Here is a 21375-nt window from a genome sequence, read left to right as displayed (position 1 = left end):
ACAAATAGCATGGAGGACATGGGGAGAAGGAGAGGAGAAAGGAGTTGGGGGAAATTGGAAGGGGAGGTGAACCATGAGAGACTATGGACTCTGAAAAACAATCTGAGGGGTTTGAAGTGGTGAGGGGTGGGAGGTTGGGGGAACAGGTGGTGGGTATTAGAGAGGGCACGGATTGCATGGAGCACTGGGCGTGGTGCAAAAACAGGGAATACTGTTATGCTGAAAAAAGAAAGAGTGGCGGAAGTGAAAAAAAAAAGACATAATTATAAGTTATCACTTTAGTGTCTTAAATCTTCAAATGAAGTCCTGCAAGGTATTTTGATGCCCATCTTATAGGGCAGATAATGAATTTAGAACATTTGTAACGTGCTCAAGGTTAAGTGCCTACAAAGTGGAGAATGGAAATCACTTTGGGATTGCCTGATTCCAAACCAACACTTGTGGTTCTAAGGTGTTCCTATGGAGACTATCTCAGGGTCCCATCTTAGAAAAAACTAGTTACTTTATTACAACATATCCCTACATGGAACATTATTCAGTTACTTACTTCCAAGTTCCAGCTTAGTCTCACCAAATTAAAAAAAAAAAAGACATCAAGAGGAAGTCTTTTATTAATACATCTATATATATCATCAGAAGCTCTGATGATCAAGGGCTACAGTCAAAAGATTTGAAGTCAGAAGAGATTTGACTTCCCAAATTGACCACACCTCTATTATATAACGAATAATTCTCTTAATATCCTTAGTAAAATAATTATCTTACAAGGTTTTGAGAAAGAGTAAAGACTTTCACCAATATCAAATTTGTTTATATGATATGCACATAGTTGCAGTCACATTTAACTTTTGTTGAAAGCTGATTACATGCCTAAAACTTTTCTAACAACATTACATGGATTATCTCATTGAATTTGCATACTATCACTACCATGTACGTATGCCTGAAGCAGTATAAATACTGATTTCGAGCACAAACTCACAAGCAGGCTGTGGACTTAAACCACTTAACTTCTCTGTGCCTCAACTTCCTCATCTATACATTGACGATAATCATTTTTTACACCATAGGTCTGATGTAGAAGTAAAAGTGTATGTGTGTGTGTGTGTGTGGTGTGTATTCAGCTTTATGAACTACGTGTCTGCCGCATCAACCTCCCATTTTACAGATGAGGAAATGACCCTCAGGGTAGTTAATTACTCTTCTAAGATTGAAGAGCTTGAAGGGGCTGGGGTGTTGGAACCAAGATTCAAACCACAATCTTTCCATGTCGTTTGCGAGTATTAGAAAGACACCTAGCGTTAATACAATAAATATGTTATATAATAAAAGTGATACTAAGAATTATAAAAAGAAATTTAAAATATATTTACTGTGAGTAAACAGTGTAGAGTCTTTGCACAGTATTTCTTTCACCAAAGACTTTGAATTCCACTAATTCATTTATTTGTGACCATTAGAAATTTTAAAAAGAAAGGCATGTGCACACAGATGTTTATAGTAGCTTTATTCGTAATTGCTAAAACCTGGAAGTAACCAAGATGCCCTTCGGTAGGTGAGCAGATAAATAAACTGTGTTACATTCAGATAATGGAATATTATTTAGCACTGAAGAGAAATAAGCTATTAAGCTGTGATAAGGTATGGAGGAAGTTTAAATAAATTTTACTAAGGGAAAGAAAACAATCTGAAAAGACTATGTACTGAACGATGTCAACTACATGACATTCTTAAAAAGGCAAAATCATGGAGACAGTAAAATCAGTGGCTTTTAAGTGTTTGGGGAAGAACGACATACACAGGTAGAGCACAGAGGATTTTCAGAGGTGTGAAATGAATAGGATATTAGAGTGTTAGACAAAAGTCCTTATACATTTATCAAAATCCTTAGAACATCAATTGTGAACCTTACTGCAAACTGTGGACTTTAGGTGATAATGATGTGTCAACATAGGCTGTGCATTTTAACAAATGTACCACTCTGATGGGAGATGTTGGTAATGGGGAAGGCTGTAGGTATGAGGGAGCTAGGGGTATATGGGAACTCTCTGTACTTTCTGTTTAATATTTCTCTGAACCTGAAACTACTCTAAAACAAAGTCTTTTTAATTTTTTTAAAGCCTTTTCCACTTGACATCTGTTAAATTTTCCCTACTTTGAAATTATAATTGCCCTAATTTGGGGCTATTGTGTTGTGATCTATAATAACATCAGGTCAAATGTTTGCGATTCTTTTAAAACTGTATTTAGGGTATTGGAAAGCCATGTTGAGTTAATAAAATATATTTTCTATTTTTTAAATTTATATTTATAAATAAAATTTGATTTACATAAAAGTTTAAAAATTTAAATCCCTGGATATATTTGCAATCATTACCATTCTGAAGTTAAAACAACTCAAAGAAAATATTAATAATTTGAAAAAACATTCAGATATACCCGCTGCCAAATCTGATCTAATTTTCCTTCAAATTAAATTTACACATTGAGTTCTACATCTAGAATGTTAGTTAGGTTTAAAAGGTTTGCAATTTACACTAAATTCAACCCTTTCTTTGCTGTTTAGACTTGTTTGTTTTATGATGTCACACTTCCAGAAAAAGGGGAAAGCCAGTGACAGTCAACTCTATGCTTTATTACCGTCTTTATCACCAGCTTTATCACCTTTATGCTTTATTACCATCATTGCTTCTTCTGCTATCAGGAGTATCACCTTCGGACGTGTTCATCACAGGACCTTCCTCTTCTTTCCTTTCATTGGAGATGGTATCAAATCCCTTAGGGGAATTTTATTATATTTTTTAAAAAAAAAGATTTTATTTATTTATTTGACAGACAGAGATCTCAAGTAGGCAGAGAGGCAGGCAGAGAGAGAGAGGGGGAAGCAGGTTCCCTGCTGAGCAGAGAGCCCAATGTGGGGCTCGATCCCAGGACCCTGGGTTCATGACCTGAGCCAAAGGCAGAGGCTTTAACCCACTGAGCCACCCAGGTGCCTCCTATTTTATTATATTCTTCTTCATTAATTCTGCCACCCTTTCAGAGACATCTGCCCTATGACAACACTATGTTAGCTGCTGAGAAATGTTACCGTTTATCCACTCAATCTTTGTTCAATTATCTCCACTGATTTTGAAGAAGTATTCAGGATTTGTTTCTCTATCCTTTGAGATTTGTTTGTTTGTTTTTAATTTAATTTAAAAATTTTTCAGTGTTTCAAAACCTTTGTTTTTAATTCACAAACTACTTACTGGTAAGGTAAATGTCAAAGCAGATTTGGCTATTTTTCAGGCACTGATTTCCATAACTTGTTTTTTCTTCTTCCTCTCTCTTCCTTTCATTTTCTTCTAATTCACACTCTTCTTGTTCCTCTACCTCTGCTTTCTCTATTCCTATAACTTTTTAAATAATGTCTAAATTTGGGAGCCATAGAATTTTTAAAATTTGCTAACTCTAATGGGAGGCTACTCACTGATTCTAAGGATAGAAATCTCTCCTATAAAGATGTTCTGCAGTGCAGTCATATGTGTGTCTTGGTGTGTGCCCCTTGGGGTACCCAAGAACAACATCAACACAATTACATGTGGTTGTATAAGACTTGAACTTAGGAGAGCTCATATTTGTATTCTAGTATAATGTCATTTCTCCAGGTTCTTCTTGAATTCTACCAATGTAAACAAAAGAAAAGATACACAAAGTCCTGTCAAGGTGTAAAGAAACAATTTACCTTTTCTTTTTACTTGATAGAACCAAATAGGGAAACACATTCTTCTAAAGTGAGGTGGAGCTATTTGGACTTGAGAGCAGCGGCATTCCTCAAAACTCAAGAATACTTTAAATTTTCGGAAGATTTAATAAAGGGATACTTTGGGATGATAGGATATTTTTGTACTGATACCTATTTTCATTCAGAAAAAAAAAATTGATAGGCTATTATCATTTTTGGCTGAGGCAAAGTAGCATATCTCTTGATGCAGCCGACAACACACAAAGATGGGTCAACAAGATGTTTAGTTCAGTCATTCACCTGTAGCAACATGTCTGAAAGCATCGCTTCTGACTGAAAGAATCACTTAACCTGAAACATTTCCTGGAAATAGAATTCAAGTGGTTAATTCATGTATCAGCTGAGACCACCTACAACTTTTTCTGATTATTCTGTAGACAAAGCTGTAGTGACTACCTTAGAATATGAATCCATTGAGAAGTAGTGTTAATTAGAACACTAACACTACTAGTTAGTTAGAAGTAGCTAGTAGTTAGTTAGAATCCATTGAGAAGTTAGCAATTCTGTTAAATTAACAGAATTTAATACAAATGACACTAACTGGGAATATATAATTTTTTTAAAAGCCACTGTTTGTAAAACAGCTTTGTAAAATGGCAAAGTTGGCTATTACGCAGAATGGTAAAAATAAAAGTAGAAGATCAAGAATTGGCCAACTGTGGGCAAGAAAAAAAAAATCAAGTTAAGTAAACAGAAATTATAAAACTGGTTTTGTTTTCATATGGCAGGATCTAAGCAAATGCTGAGTTCGCAATCATAGAGACCATTCTAGAAGTAAAGCTTGGTAGGTTTATAAGGGACTAAAAAAGTGATATTAATATGTTTTTTAAAATGGGTAAATAATCATATCCTTGGGTAGTCTGAAGTATGAGAATATATTATAATTTATTTACAATTTGAAAATCTGCATACTCTGTGATGAAAAATAAACAGCCAAACTAATATTTGGTTCAGTGAACTTATTTGTTCACTGTGAACCTGTAATACTTTAAAAAGTATGAAAAGTGAAATTGGAAAACATGCAAACCCATTTTTTAACTTTTCATAAAAGATACATTTGCAAAGAAAATAGAAACTTTGGACTGCAAATGGCTAAGATTAAAAAGACTACAACAACAACGTAAAACCAAGAGGCTGAGTAGGTGCAAAGGTATTTTTCTTTTTTCTCCTAAAGCAGATTAACTAGTTGGGTATTTCTTTGAATAGCTTAAAAGGCTCAAGTTATATCTGGCAGAGTGAATAGGTAATGATATATGCCTCATTCACCAAAGAAACAAATGTTTTGTTTCCCGACTCTAATTCTGTATTTTGTAGTAAGCTAGAGTGATATAATATACACTAGTATTATTGTAAAACAAGAGTTTATTACTTGGCTAAGTAAGTTGATCTTTGGAAAAGTGTACAAGTGCTTTGAAATAAAATAAAAACTACTTAATCCAATCTTCTCTCATACAATTTCTTTCAAGGAGAACAGACACAGCCTGTTAAAATAACAAAGAATGTAGAGTTTCCATTCATGGCCAAAGTGTCCTCATTCAAACTCCCACTCTAAAGCTACCTTGCCCTCCTTCTCAACTTTCTTGGCAGTAGGGAAATGTGATTCCATGAAACCTCCGGGATTTTTGTTTTATGTTAACTGGCAGAGCTTTTCACATCTCACAGACCCGGTGACACCTAAATGACACACACTTTGGATTGTCTTGTTGTGTGGAAAAGGCAGATAAAGGGAGCAGGAGAAACCTAACACAGGTGGGCAAAGGCAACGTGGCTGTCACAAACGCTCGCTCCTGAGATGGGGGACAGGTTTAGGATCCTTTGGGAGATAAAGCAATCACATCAGTGAAATGATTTCACAAGAAGTGTTAAATTACAAATCTGAGAGTTCTCCAAAATCTGGCAACCCTAGACTGAAGCTTTGCAAAGGCAAAAAAAAATTAAGTCTTCAAAATCTTTAGGTAGGATATAAGCAGAGTCACATCATTTAAGTGGAATTAGCAGACCGTGTCTGGTCTGCAAAGTGAGTGTGGAATTGTGTCCACTTTTTGCACATGATGGAGGCTTGTTTAAAATGCCAACATTTCCAGCTGTACGGGGAGATGAAATTGAGAATTTGGAAATGGAAGTCTATTTGGCCAAGCGTCTATGTCACTGCTACAATTTAGCTATAGACTTTTACTTGGTGGTATATACCTCTATTTAGGTTCTTTGTAATAAATCATGAATGATGCATGTTTTCTAGTTTCAGAGTGATTTACAACAATAGATTTCATCCTGATTTGATCAAAATATTCCTATACCTTCTGACTTTCTGACTTTCTAGCAATGTCTTTAATGTATTCATTCCCAAAAGACTTTTTTAAAAGTGTGTTCAAATGAAAAAAATCATAAAAGGTTGAGATGTGATTTCCACAAGATTACAGAATGTAAAACAAATGTCAAAGTAAATTTTTGCAATTGCTTTTGATTATAGCATTTTGAGATTCTAGAGCATTTTAGGAAATTCTTAAACCAGTATTTTTTTTTTAACTAAACATAACCTCCCTTGAACCCAGCCACATTTCTTTCCCCTCCTGTCACTCAGTTCCTTGTACTTCTTTTGAATCACGATTTGTAAGACAGGCCCCTAGGGCAGAAAGCATTTGTTGGGCTAGCTCCCATTATAAAAAGACTTTTCTGAGGGATCCTCTTCAGCATTTAGAAGGCAAGGCCTCTTCTAGGAGGTCTATTTTATCAGACTCCTTGTTCCCACTGTCAATGTGAGCAGCTCACAACTTCTGAGAAAAAGAAGGAAATCAAGTGTGAACCAAGGGTACAGACCAGAGCTTTTATAGTAAATGAGAATATTTATTTCCTTCTCTGAAAGTTTAGTGGTGGCTAGAATTACTAATGGTACTGATCATTACCAAAACACATCTGTATCATTAGCGGGGTTTTTTATTCCCCCCCCCCAAGTTAGGAACACAATTGTATTATACTACAACAATAAAGAGCCTCCTTTCAACTAATGAATTCAAAACGGAATCTAATCTTAGTAGCTATATGAGTAAAGCAGCGCGGCTCATTCCTGTTTAAGAGAGTGTTTCTGTGTACCACAAAAGAAAGGCCAAGTGGGAATAGAATACACATCTACTGAATCCCTTCTCACTATTCTAGCTAGTAGGAAGCCCTAGCTCTGAGTTCCCCTCAATCGGCTGCTGATTTGACATCATGATTATATACATAAAGTTATAACTTTCTGTTTATCAAACACCATAGATTCCATGAGGATTGTAATTTTGAACTTGGTCTATTTGTGCCAAATTGCCTGAAAATAATAATTAGAGACAATTTAACATAATGAGTACAGTAGTTTCAGATAAATTACCCCTACAGAACATTAATTGTATTCATTAAGCAGAAAGGATAAAATTCCAAGGTCATATCTATTATGGTTTTGTTTTTAGAAAGCATCTTCAGTTTCTTTCTTTTAACTTATAAGACATTAATTTAGACAGAATGAAGAGATATTTAGTTAGTGAAATGATTGCATTAGGATATTATTTTTAATTAAAATCCCACTTAAGTTCAACCAAAAATCACATTCTAGTTATGTTCCTATGATTTTTTTTTTTGCTTTGCCGTGGGCTTAAAAATCTTTTTAATATCTAAGCAATAAGAGATTATTCAAGTTTGAATTTTTCCAGTTTTCTAGTTTCATTAGCCTAAGTAAATAAATATAAAAGTAGATATATCGAGAAAAACATACCAAATTCCAGTAGAACATCTTTTTGGAAAATAATGATTTAAAAAATTGAAACAAAATAAATGTCCTTAGACATCCATTAAGTTAATTTACTCTTTTTATTAATGTAATTGTTGAACCTAGAAAATTTACCAAAGTTTAATCAAGGTTAAGGTATAGCCTTAATGACTAAATTGAAATGTGACTTTTACAGTGAAAGCTCTGAATTGTGTCTCATTTGACCTGTGGTCAATCTGTATTGACACACACAAGGAGACAGTATATATTATCAACTTAATATATTTGGCACCAGGAAGGTTTAGAAGACTTGGTACTGAAGCAAAACTGGTCATTCATGCTTTTCTTAACGAAAAACCACATAAAATCATGAGATTCCCTTTTCTCACATTCCAGATTCAACCTGTAGGCTTCTTGTTAATTCAACTACTGCTGCTAACTAACTAGCAATGTCTGTGGGATTCTGACCACTGGTCCTTAGATTTAGTTTTTAGTCCATTCTTAGGAATTGAGTTAGTATCTACTGAAATGCTTAGTCTTATCAACTCAGATCGACAGGTTAACATCAGGGTGTATACTTGCAAACCTGGACCATTTTAACTCCATCAAAATGTCTCCTTGCTTCTAGTCTGAGTAGTGTACGTATTTGCTTATCCAATAGATATCACAAATTAATACAGCAAAAGTAGAAATTTTGGCTTTCAACTCCAAATCTCTCTCTTTCCGTATAAGAAAGTGGCACAACCAACCTGTCAGTTAGTTGTTCTAACAAAAAGCAAACACACCAGAAACTACCCTTAATTTCCTCTATTTTTCTCACTCTACATTAAATCAAGCAGTCTTGAGTGATTCACCTTGAAACTATAACCCATCTCATGCACTCATCTCTACTGGTAACTCTCTTATTCAAGCTGCCACCACCTGTTTGGTGACAGGACTCCTACTATAGCCAACCAATTAGTCTCCCACATTCTGTTCTTATCCTCTACCCTATATAATCTATGAAATGACAATTTTATAATATAAGTCACGTGGCATCTTCCCTCTGTTCAAAGGGTTCCAGTAGCTCTCATGTCACCAAGTACAAGTGAAAATCTATATAGTGCCTTATATAATCTGCCATTAGCTGTCTCTGATTAAGATTTTTTGTCACTTTTTCAAGAGCTCACCTTGCTCCAGGAGCCCTTGCCTCCTTGCTCTTCTCCTCTAATGCCACTGCCTGTGTGCTTCATGTCTTCTGTCATTGCCATTTTAGCAGTCAAGAATGTTCTTTTTCCAGAGAACTTCGTCTTCCTCCCTTGGTCTATTCAGGTTTCTATTCAGATTTCCACCTCCTCACAGACAGCCCTTCCATGATCACTCCAAGTAGAATAGCAGTTCCCCTTTTCTTATCTTTCTTTAACTTTGCCTTGTTTCTCCTCAAAGCCTGAAAGAGCAAGTGTTTGCTTGTTTTTGATCTGTCTCCCATGCTAACTGTAAGGACCATGAGATCAAGACTTAGCCTATTATACTCAACCTTCTATTTCCCATAGTTAGAATAATACCAAGTATAGAGTCTAGTTGATAAAGATAACTGTTTAACAAATAAAATTAAGGATTTGTTCAAATGGACCAATGGGTCTGGCTTGGGCATAGGAAATACATTTCTAATGCATTTATTATCATCTAATGATGATATCACTTGGCCCACAGAGCATTTTTTTTCTACCTTTCTTTATTGTTCATGGTAATGTGGAATAATAGGCCCTTATTTAGGTCTGGTGTTTTGGTCAAACCAGGCTGAGTGATCTGTGTCCCCTTACTCCTGATGTGGTTTCTGTCCTCTGCCTCGTTAGGAGCCAATTGCCTCCAAAACCCTCCTCATGTGTTTAAGTGATAGAAAGAAGGTCAGTGTAGCTTGGAGAAGAGATAACAAAGCAGAAGTGGTAGGAGATGGGACAGAACAGAAATCAATCATATTGGGTATTGTAGACAAAGACAAAAAGCTTGCATTTCATTATTCTATGTCAAATACGAAAGCTTTGGAGGTTTCAAGAAGAGGAAGTTATGACCAGAGTCTTTTTTTTTTTTTTAATTATTGTGCTAAGTAAAATAAGTTAAGTGGAGAAAGACAATTATCATATGGTTTATTTCACATGTGGAACATTAGGAAAAGAGTAGAAGAGACCACAGGAAAAGGGGAAAAAAACTGAATATAAAGAAATCAAAGAGGGAGAAAAACCATGAGAGACTCTGGACTCTGGGAAACAAACTGAGGATTACAGAAGTGGGGAGGAGGACGGGTGGGGTAACTGGGTGAAGAGTATTAAAGAGGGCACGTGTTGGGATGAACACAGGGTGTTATATGCAACTAATGAATCTTTGAACACTGCAACAAAACTTGTACTATATGTTGGCCAACTGAACATAATGAAAATCCACTCTGGCTGATGTGGAGAATAGATTTTAAAGGATCATGAAGTTAGGAAGCCTACCAGAAAGTTCCTGAAGAAATGAAACCAAGAGATACCAGTAGGTCAGACAAGGGTAGCAGTAGAGACAAAGAGAAGTTGGATTCATGTTTTGGAAGTAATATGCTAGATACAGGAGATGAGAGAAAGAAAGGAATCTAAGATCACCAATAGAATTTTTGGTTTGACCAACTGAGAGTATTATGGTGGCATTTACCAAGATGAGGTAAGTAGGGGAAAAATGTTGGGGCTGTGTGTATGGAATTGAGAGGTGTTTTTGTTTTGTTTTTGTTGCCTTTGATTTTGTTTGCCTTTTAAACATCTAAGCAAAGTTGTCAGGTAGGCAGTTGGATATGGAAATGTATAGTTCAAAATTTATGAATGAATGATTAATGAATGAACACCTTATGGAAATTTCTCAAGCTAGTTTTTTGTTAGAACACCAATGGTTTTTTTATTACAAATTTGATCACAAATTACATAAATGTAGTATTTATTCAAAAATCAAAAATAGCACATTAAATAATTTTCTCAAGTGTAAATTTTATCCTAATGTATTTTTTCTTAGGGTTCCACTATCTATAGAAGAATTGATCTATATACATATATATACACATATATATATATATACTCACACTTATACATATAATTTAATGACTTTATTATATGTTTAATCTTTAATTCTTTATGACTTTCTACCAAGATAGCTATGTCTTTCAAGTAATAAATCACTTGAATACATTAGAGGACCTCTTTCCCAGGGTTTTAAAGAGGTGTCCCAAGTACCCAGTTGTGATAATCTAGAAGACTCTGGCTTTCTACTCTGCAGTCATTCTCTTTAAAGACATTGGAAATAAGTTGCTCCAGATCCAACATCAAAGACAATGTGTCCTTCCAAAAGATACTGAAAGGGAAAAGATGGAGACTGGGCCAGTTTCCAGAATATCTGTAATGGAAGTTGCCATTAAAAAAAAAAAATCATTGCTTCAATCACTAAGATCTTATCAACCACACGGATTCAAGGTACAAGAATTATATACAGAATTAGAAATGAAGAAAGGATTTTTATAAGGAAAAAAGGAAAAAAACCTGCGAACTAGGGAGTTCCTGCATGGCTCACTTGGTTAAGTGTCTGATTCTTGATTTGAACCTGGGTCATGGTCTCATGGTCCTTGGATCCAGCCTCATGTCAGGCTAGGCAGTGAACAGGAGAGGGTATGGGTCTGCTTGAGATTCTTGCTTCTCTCCCTCTGCCTCTCATGCTCCCCATTCTCTCTCAAATAAATAAATAAATAAATAAATCTTTTTCAAAAATGCTATCCAAGGTAAAAGTGAAAGTAGAAGAGGAGCTCGTAGATAGATTTATTTATTTATAGGCTTATTTAACTGCACATGGTTAATTCTAAATGAGGTTGTCCCTCACCTCATAATGTTCATACATAGTGTTGTAAAAAAATTCATAGAATTTTCTGGGTTGTGGCTGTCAGTGCTTCAATCATTTTGGTTCATCTATTGTTGTTATTGTTTGAATATCATTTAGGGGACATTTATATTTTATTCAACAAAATTTTTTTCCATATGAATTTTCCAATGGCTTTAGAGTATGATTAATTTTCTTGTTGGAAGATTTCTGAAAACTTTCCCTCAAAAAATATAAATAAATAAAAGGCAATTATAAAAATTCCTAGACATTGACACTGATCTCATTTGCTTCAGTAAAAAAAAAAAAAAAAAACAGATAAATCCATGCAGTTTGATTTTAAAATGCTAGGGAAACAACTTAGAAGCTATATTAACAAAATAGAACAAAATGATGGGATTTATATATAAAGGTAATCTACCAAATGTTGAGCCCTATCTAACATGTCCACATGAAAGAATATAAAAGTGTAAAGAAACTGCTGCTTCCCCATTTACTGAGCAGCAAAATGATGTACTTCATTCTTAGATATATTTTAAATTATAAAAACAATTATACACTTATTAAAAATTATATACATATTAAAAACAAATAAGACATTAAGGAATTATGAAGATTAATAATAATGCCCCATTCCATTTGTTTCCCCAAAAGTAATCAGACTTAATATTTTTATGAGGATTCTGCTGGATTATTTTTTAGATATTTAATATTATCTGTAACACAATGTATGTATAAATATCTTCACAAAAGGATTCTATTATACATGTTGGGCACCTTGCTTGTTTTCACCTTACCAAAATATCTTTTTATTTTCTATGCATACTTTAATTTTTATGTTCACTACACAGCTTTAATAATATAATGTATCCAGTATACATAGTACTTTTTTGGAAATAGTCTGTGGTTCCAAATTGATGATATATAGTAAACAAGGTTGCTACCCCTTAAATCCCTTTGTTTCCTTAGTTATGGAGAGAGGCTTACAAAGAAATATATGTTATGCTCTAACCAAATACATTTGGACAAGCAAACAGATGGACAGATAGACAAATAGCAGGGCAGATGTGAGGATTCAACAGTTGCCATATTTGTTGTAAAATATTTCTCAAAAAACTGAAATTATACAAAGAATCCAGATGGAGTTAACTAATCACTTTTTTGGATGTTTTGTCAGTACAATCGTGTTGCTTTTCTAGATATGCACAAAGTTACTAAGCTAAGCATTTAAATTTGTCATGATTAGCCCAATTCTTAACCTTCTTTGTAACCAAGCATCTGCCCTGCTTAAATGTCATGGTCAATAAATATCTGCAAGAAGAGCAGAATTTCTCTGTATCATTCTACAGTGTCAAACACATAGTGTATACTGATTAAGATAATGGGAGCATGGGTAGGAATAAGCCATGTAAGATTATTCACCAAGGAAACTCTGATTGAATCTGACTCCTAGAGCAGGAGTTTTTGTAAATAAAAATTTAATCCAGAAATTGCTACAGGCCATTCTTTACAAGTTGTATAAGCTTTATTAAAATGAAAAAAACAAGCATGATATAGAAACACCTCTTTTATCTCCAGACACAAGCAATGGTGAACAAATCAGTTTAAAAACAAAAGGTGAGATATTAAGTTAAAAATCAGGAATAAAGCAAGCATTATCATTTGGAATATTGCTTTATGCAGAATATTTTACTGATGATTCACAGACCTGTACCCCTGGGGCAAATAATACATTATATGTTAATAAAAATAATTTTAAAAAAGTAGATAGTAAACCATTTGAGAATGTGTTGGGAGCGAAATAATACAGCAGTATTACGGGATGAACGTCTTTAGCTTAAAGACAACTTCTGTTGCTCTCCCATAATGATGTAGCAATCTTGGTTATAATATCAACATTGATGTAAGGTTTTTCAGAACAAGAACTATGAGAATAATACAGATCATAATGGTTTATGTGTCTTATGGATGACAAATCAAATTAGGCCATCCATGCCAAATGTGAGGTGGCAGAAAACACAGCAGATTCAATGATTTCTCGGGATGGCAAAAATTTATTACAGCTGCTATGTGGATCCCTGAGTGTTAAAGATATAAAAACAAGAAATGGACTTCAACTGTCATAGAGGGATTTACTTAAGACTGATGGCAAAAGCTATTAAATTCTAAGTTTCTGGAAAAAAAAAAAATATCTTGGTATTTCCTTCCTGAGAAGAATTTAAGTACATGGTGGATAGCCATTTATAGTGAGTATTTTTGCAACAGCTTTGTTGTGAATACCACTTCCTACTTTATCATTGTCTTAGTCTATGATTTCTCTCCTTGGTCTAGCAGTTGTGTGCTTTTAATTTTTTTTTTCATGTTTATTACAATCTCACCTTATAGAGTTCTTAGCCAGTGACAAATTACTGGTAATCTCCATGTGTGAGAGAGTGGAAATGCTCAGAATTCAGAATCCAAGTTCTTGCTGGTTTTGCCAAATGGGTTCGAGGGAAAAAAAGAATTGTTTCTTAGAGAATGTTCAAAGTTAAGAGGCTAAGTTAATGTCATCATGTGAATACTGCTAGTGTTAGAATCCACAGAGTATTCCTAGAAATTTTAGCAATTACTTATCTTTGAACCATTAACTAATATTCTCAGAATTTTTTTAAGAACTGTCCATCCATATTGCCTTAATCCAAGATCAGAAAAGATAACATTACAAGAGGATATGGCTATAAACCAACGTTTTTTTGTTTTTTTGTTTTTTGGTATTATTAGAACTACAGATGGATGTATACCTATTTAAGGAACTAAGAAGGTAGTTAAAATACTAAATATCTACAGATGCATAGAGTATCTTTGGAAGAATGTCATAAAAAGACTAGTATCATCTCACTTGTTTTAGAAACATTATATTTCCACAAGTTTATGCATATCTGCAGGCTGTTAATCATGAATTTGGTTGTGATCCGGGAGGATTCCAGCTTCAGTATCAATGCTCTTTCATAAGTTGAACGTATTTATTGTGAGGTTCAGAAGCAAGGTCATCTTGTTTTTATTATGCTCCCAATAGTAAATAGCATAGTTTTCTCTAAACACTGGATGTTAATAGAACCATATTAAAATAAATGACCTCAGTTGGATTTAAGAATGTATGAAATATACCTCATGGAGCACCTGGCTGGCTCAACCATAAAAGCATGTGATTCTTGATCTCAGGGTCATGGGTTTGAGCCCTATATGGGGTATAGAGATTACTTAAAAATAAATAAAGAAAACTTAAAAAAAGAGAAATGTACCTCTTTATTTATCATAAACATAAATGCTGTTAGTTCCCAATTTTTTAACTTATTTATCTTCCTCAATGCTTCTCAGATGTCTATTTGTCATGGGTTGGGTTTCTTGGGAAGAGCATCACATGCAGGAAGTTTATGGAGAGAGACTTCAAGAGCAACACCAGAGGGAAAAGAAAGCTTGATTGAGTAAAAGGAGTAGACGATTTGCAATGGAGTCACAGCAAAGACCTCACTGGGTACCATTAATGAATGGCTCCAGAGCTGGGATGGTCCCCCACAGCTGTCCCACTCTGAGGCCTTCATATTTCCTTACTTACTAGTTTTGGATGCCCCCTACTTCCAGCGGAGGCAGCATGAACTTGGGAAGGTGGGCATTCTTCAGCAATTTTGGAAATAGACTCAACTAAGAGCTATCAGCCACCACCACTGGCAGTGGCTGGAGGAGTGACAACTTCAGCCCTGAAGGAGAGTGGGATGGTATATGCCATCATTCTCTACACTCTTTTTTATTTTGATCCTGTTTCCTCCCTCACTACTCTGTAAAAAAAGAAGGGGGTTAAAAATCATTGATTTTTTATTTCTTCTCTTTAGGCAATAACCAAATTTTAGATAGTGATTCTTGTTTTGTAATTAGTATCTTCTTTGTTGTGTTCCATTTTCTTTTGTCCACAAGATGCTATAAATTACTATAACACATCCCTACAAATCTTCTTTTCTTAAAACTTTGCAACTTTTCAATGTTCTGTATACTCAAACCATAATTTGGGAAGTGAGTCTTCCTTCAACACACCTTTAGCATAACTTCTACTATCAAAAGCTGCCACATTCTTCCCAAAGCTAAGCAAACACAATTCTTTCTTTGGCCTACTGCTCAGGGCTTTCAAAATACATTAAAAAATACATTAATATTTATTGAGCAATGATTATGTGGCATGAGCTCTTTTAAGACACTGGAGTATAGCGGTGAGCAATATGGATAAAAATCTTTGCTTACATCTAGTGAGAAGGTGAGACAACAAGCCAAATTAAGTAACAAAGCTATACAGTACATGTAAATGATATATTTATAGTAAGAAGTGCTAAGGAGGAAAAATAAAACAGGGAAAGTTCTGTTCAGTGTTGATATGAAAGTGAGATTTTATACAGGGTTGGATTGACTGACATGATGACTACAAGTAAAGCCCTGAAAGAAATAAGAAGAGTGCATGTCCTATGAATATCTGGTGGAAAGATACTACAGGTAGAAGAAACAGACATTACAAAGGTTCTGATAAGGCACTTGTCTGTGTGTTTGGAAAGGAAAAAAAAAAAAAACAAAAAAATGGCAAGACCAGTGTGACCAGAGTAGAGGTGAGTGAGTGGGAAACAACTAAGAGATGAGGTCAGACAGGGGAATGATGCTAGATTAGCAGAACTTTGTGGGTCCTTGCAAAGAATCCAGGCTTACTCCGAATAAGAAAGAAGTCATTGAAAGATTTTGAACAAAATTGTGACATGATCCGACTTTCATCTTAAAAGCTGCTTTACTGAGAATGCACTGAAAGGTAGCACCAAAAGGACAAGTTGGGAGGCTATCCTAGTCTAGGAAAGAGATGATGGTGCCTGGGAGCAGGGGGTAGTTGTAAAGGAGTGAGAATGGGTTGCATTCTGAATATATTTTGAAGGTGGACCCAACAGGATTTACTGATAGATTCAATGTATGACCACAAGGGGAAATGGAAATCAGAAATGAATCTGATTTCCTGAGCAACTGTGAGAATAGAGCTATAATTTCGTAAGAGGAGGATATTACAAGGGAAGGGGTGGCAGTGATGGGAGTGGAGAGCAGAAGTTCAGTTCAGGGCATGTTTAGTTTTCTATGTTTTGTTAAATACACCAGAGGTGATATCAAGTAGGCAGTTTATAACTGAAATTGAAATTCAGGGAAGTACAGAGTAGAGACACATATTTGGAAGAGATCAGCTTATATATGGCATATGAAGCAAAGCTATTGAAATTATACTACTCTTGGAATAAGTATAGAAGAACCAGGAAAGGAAATTAAGAAGGAGCGTCCAGAAAGGAAAAATAAAAATTTGGCATGCATAGCGTCTTGAAAGCCAAATGATGAATTTGTTTCAAAGGGGAGGGAGTGATCAACTATTAATGGCTGGTAATTAATGGTGAAGTAAGATGAGGGCTATAAATTGATCATTTAATTTAGACTGTGGGAGTTATTAGAGGCTATTAATGACACCAAATATCTCATCCCAGTTATTTCATTAACATTACAGGCATGGTTGTTTTTAGTCAGATTTGCCTGCTCAGTGTCTTATATGAAAATGACATATTTGTTTATTTTTTCTATACTCTTAGACATAATTCTTCAATTGAAATTGTTGCTTTCTGCCTATTCAAAAGCTATCCATCTGGAAATTTTTAATTTTATCATCCATTGACCATTCTCTCTATCATACTTTATACTCAATGTCCAGAACAACAGAAGCCTTGCTATCATAATCACATAAGTTTCAATTATTATAGAAAATACTCTTTGATGGATTATAAGTTTATGAAGAAGTATAAGTAGTAAGTTTCAGGGATATTCAGAAATTCCTGCATGCTGTTGATCTTGGAGTCCTTTTCTTTCCCCCTAAGTTTGCATCTAAATCAGAAAACCCACTTCATTTAAAATTTTTTTTTAAATTTAAAGAAGCTCTTATTTGTGTAAGTCAAGCCCTGCCTCCTTTGAACTTAATCTATATTACTAGTGAGTCTCTGTGACAAAAAGAAAAAAAAAATCCTCTTTATTTTGTTGGTCCTGTAAATGTTTAAAGATAGATGGCTATCATGTTCCTCCAACCAATCCACAGCCCCATCATTCTTTCCTTTTGCAGACTAAACATTCCAGTTTTTTCTAAACATTCCTTATGTGACACCATGTCTAGCCCTTTTACTATCTTGGTTGCCCTATGTATTAGATCCAATTTGTCAATGTCTTTCTTATAGAATGGCAAACAAAACTAAACCCAGCATTCCAGCATGCCTCTGGTCAGTGTGCGCAGGAGAAGTGGGAATCTGCACCTCGTATTCCAGTCACTCAAATCGGTGAAGGCAGTATTAGAGTTCGCTTACTCTTGGCTTGCTAAGAACTTACTGTTGAATCTTTCCACTGACTTATAGTCAACTAACATAATGACATTCCAATATTGATGACATTTAAATTTTAATCCTAGATGGAGGAAGCTACACTTACATATCTGTCAATAAATCTCCCTTTGATTATTTCGTCTTGACTGTGTGGTGTTTGATGACAGTTGTTAGTTGTTTGCAAATTCACTGAGTCACAACATCAAAAACTTTGCAAACTCAAAGAATCATTCTTACAGTCATATAACCTAAGGTCAATATAAAAATAATACCTTAAAAAGAAAATTTAAAATGTAAGTGATAAGATGTAATATCCAAAAGTCTTCTAGGTGATGGAGAAGAGGAGGACATAAAAAATGTGAAATTCTTATCTTTCAATAAATGAGAAACTCCTACCGGTATCTATAAATATATATTTAAAAGGCTTGATTTTTTTTTAAAGATTTTATTTATTTATTTGACAGAGATCACAAGTAGGCAGAGAGGCAGGCAGAGAGAGAGAGAGAGAGAGAGAGGGAAGCAGGCTCCCCGTGGAGCAGAGAGCCCGATGCGGGACTCGATCCCAGGACCCTGAGATCATGACCTGAGCTGAAGGCAGCGGCTTAACCCACTGAGCCACCCAGGCGCCCCTAAAAAGCTTGATTTTTTAACTACAATATAATTATAGTCACAATCATAATGACAGTCTTATACCTCTAGAAATTTAATAAAAATCATTAAATTGTACACTTACAATGAGTAAATTATAGCACAGTAAAGCTACAAAAAATTTTTTTGACAAAAGACTTGTATCTAAAATGTATAAAGAACTCTCAAAATTTATAATAAAAAACAATTAAAAATGAGCAAAAGATACAAACAGACCTTCACCAATGAAAATATGCCAATGACAAGCACATCAAATGATGCAGTCATTATTCACCACAAAAATAAAATTTATGAAACAATAAGGTATCACTAGAAGCCTATAAGAATAGCTAAAATAAATGAAAACTGAAACCAAGCAAGGCAAAAGTTTCAGCGCAACTGGAATACTCAGATATTCTGATGAGTCTACAGTATAGTATAAGCGCTTGGAAAATAGTGTTGTACAACTTACATCCACATCAAAAACCCATACATGAGGTTAAACATTGTTGTATCCTGAGATTCAGCAATTGTGCTCCTAGGTATTTACCCAATTTGAAACTTATGTCCACACAAAAACCTTCACTCAAATGTTTATAGCTGCTTTATTCCAAAAGCTGGACGCACTGAAGATGCCTTTCAATAGGTGAACTTATAGACAAACCACTGTGCCTCCATATAATGAAATGCTTTTATTCAGTGATAAAAAGGTGTGGAATCAGAAGCCATGAAAAACATACATGAATTTTAAATTGATGTTGCTAAGTGAATAGTCAGTCCCAAAACACTACCTACTGAATTATTCCATTTATATGACATTCAAAAGAAAAACAAAACAAAACAACTGTAGAGATTGTAAAAAGGTCAGTGTCTGACATAAACGTGAGGAGTTGGGAGGATTAAATAGATAGAGTATGGAGGTACAACTATTCCTTGTGTTACTGTAATGATATGTACATGACGTGGTATTTTTCAAAGCCCATGGAACACAAAGTACCAAAATTAATGTATGCAAACAGAAAAATTAAATCATTTAGCAAATCAGAAGATATCAAGATGGAATGAAGAATGAGACAAAATAATCTGTTTTATTAAAGATTTATTTATTTATGAGTGAGACAGTTTATGTGTGCACGAGTGGGAGGAGGAACAGAGGGAGAGAGAGAATCTCAAGCAGACTCCCTGCTGAGCATGGAGCCTGATTTGGAACTTGAACTCATGGATTGTGAGATCCTAACTTGAGCTGAAATCACAAGTTGGACACTTAACCAGCTGAGCCTCCCAGGCATCCCGAATCCAATTGTATTATAAATTATCTAACATAATCTCACTAATGGAGGTGGGAGAAAACTGCTGACCTAAGTAACTTTGGGGATAAGTAGAGATGGTAAGACTAAGAGCAAAAGGAACTGTACATAAAAATTGTATTATTCCACTTGATAAAGTTGTTTTGCATAAGCATACAAATTAACAATTCTAAAACCACCATACACATGTCCTAGAACCCAATTAAGTAAGTAAATGGTGGATTATGGGAACCACAGTTCTCACTATGGGACTAGGAGGGTACAGATAAACAAGGAGAGGAAACTAGAAGGATCCATGCAGTACTGAATTACAGTAGGGGATATCACATGAACTATGTTTAGCATAAGATAGACAAACATAGTTACTTGAAGAAGTATTTATAACACCTATATGCACAAGATATATCTATATCTATATATCCATATATCTATATCTATATCTATATCTTTTCTTGCTCTGTCAGCTGAGGAGACCTATTAAAAAAGGAGCAACTAGATTTTGGTTTCAAATACCATTTTCCAATTGAAAGAACTATAGTTCCTTGGGGAAACAGCTAAATCTAAGACAGGGCAGGGAATATATAAAATAAACTGGGATCATTTTGTAGTGCCAAAAAGCAAGAAAGTACCAAAGGTGGGGGAGATGGAGTAAAAATCCAACAATGGGAGAATGTTAAAGAAACACAAGCACCAACTAAATATGTTCTTAGGGGCTACAGTGGGGAAAATGTAGTAAGGGAATGCAGTATTGGATCATAAACCAAAGTATAAAATAGATATCCATGACCCTATATTGATATAAATATATAATTGAATAGGTAAATAAATGAGAGAAAATAGACAAATCTCCTTTTGTCTGTCCTAGGAAACAGACAAATCTCCTCCTACTAGGAAAAAAATCTCTAAATAATTTATCCAAATACTTTCTATCAAAGAAGCTAAGCATAACTCCCTCCCTCTTGAATGTGGGCTGGCATAGCTACTTCTTTTCAAAAAGTACAGGATTTAAAGCAGGTAAAAAACAGAAATTTTATAGTGAAGAAACTCAACAAACCTAAGGCAGGTGATCAAAAGTGATACCATGTCAATAATCTGTAATCTTGATCAAATACAATAAAAAATGACACTTCATCTCAAAACCCAGTTAACTCCTTTTAATCATGAGGAAAACATCAGACAGATAAAACTGAAAGACATTCTATAAAATATCTAGCCAACACTTCTCAAAACTGTCAAGAATGTCAAAAACAAGAAGTCTGAAAAATTATCATAGCCTAGAGGAGCCTAAGGAGACATGATACCTGAAAGTATTATGATATCCCAGATAAGACCATGGTAAGAAAAAGAACATTAGGGAGAAGGTCAAGAAAGGATTGGGTAGTAGGAAAAAGGGTAGTGGTGAGTTCATTATCACTAGTGCTTTTTCAACTTCATAGTTGTACCCCTAGGACCTATTGCCATTGTGGGCAGTAGAAGATCATATTTAGGAACTGTGTGTATTTTTTGGCCAGCAAATTTTTTATAGCCAAGTTTCAAAAAATCAAATCCTAGGGACACCTGGGTGGCTCAGTTGGTTAAGTGATTGCCTTTGGCTCAGGTCATGATCCCAGGTCAGGGTCCTGGAGCCCCAGGTCAGTCTCC

Source organism: Mustela nigripes, chromosome 12 (genome assembly GCF_022355385.1).
Source record: "Mustela nigripes isolate SB6536 chromosome 12, MUSNIG.SB6536, whole genome shotgun sequence".
Taxonomy (NCBI): Eukaryota; Metazoa; Chordata; class Mammalia; order Carnivora; family Mustelidae; genus Mustela; species Mustela nigripes.
Note: the sequence above shows the minus strand (reverse complement) of the source record.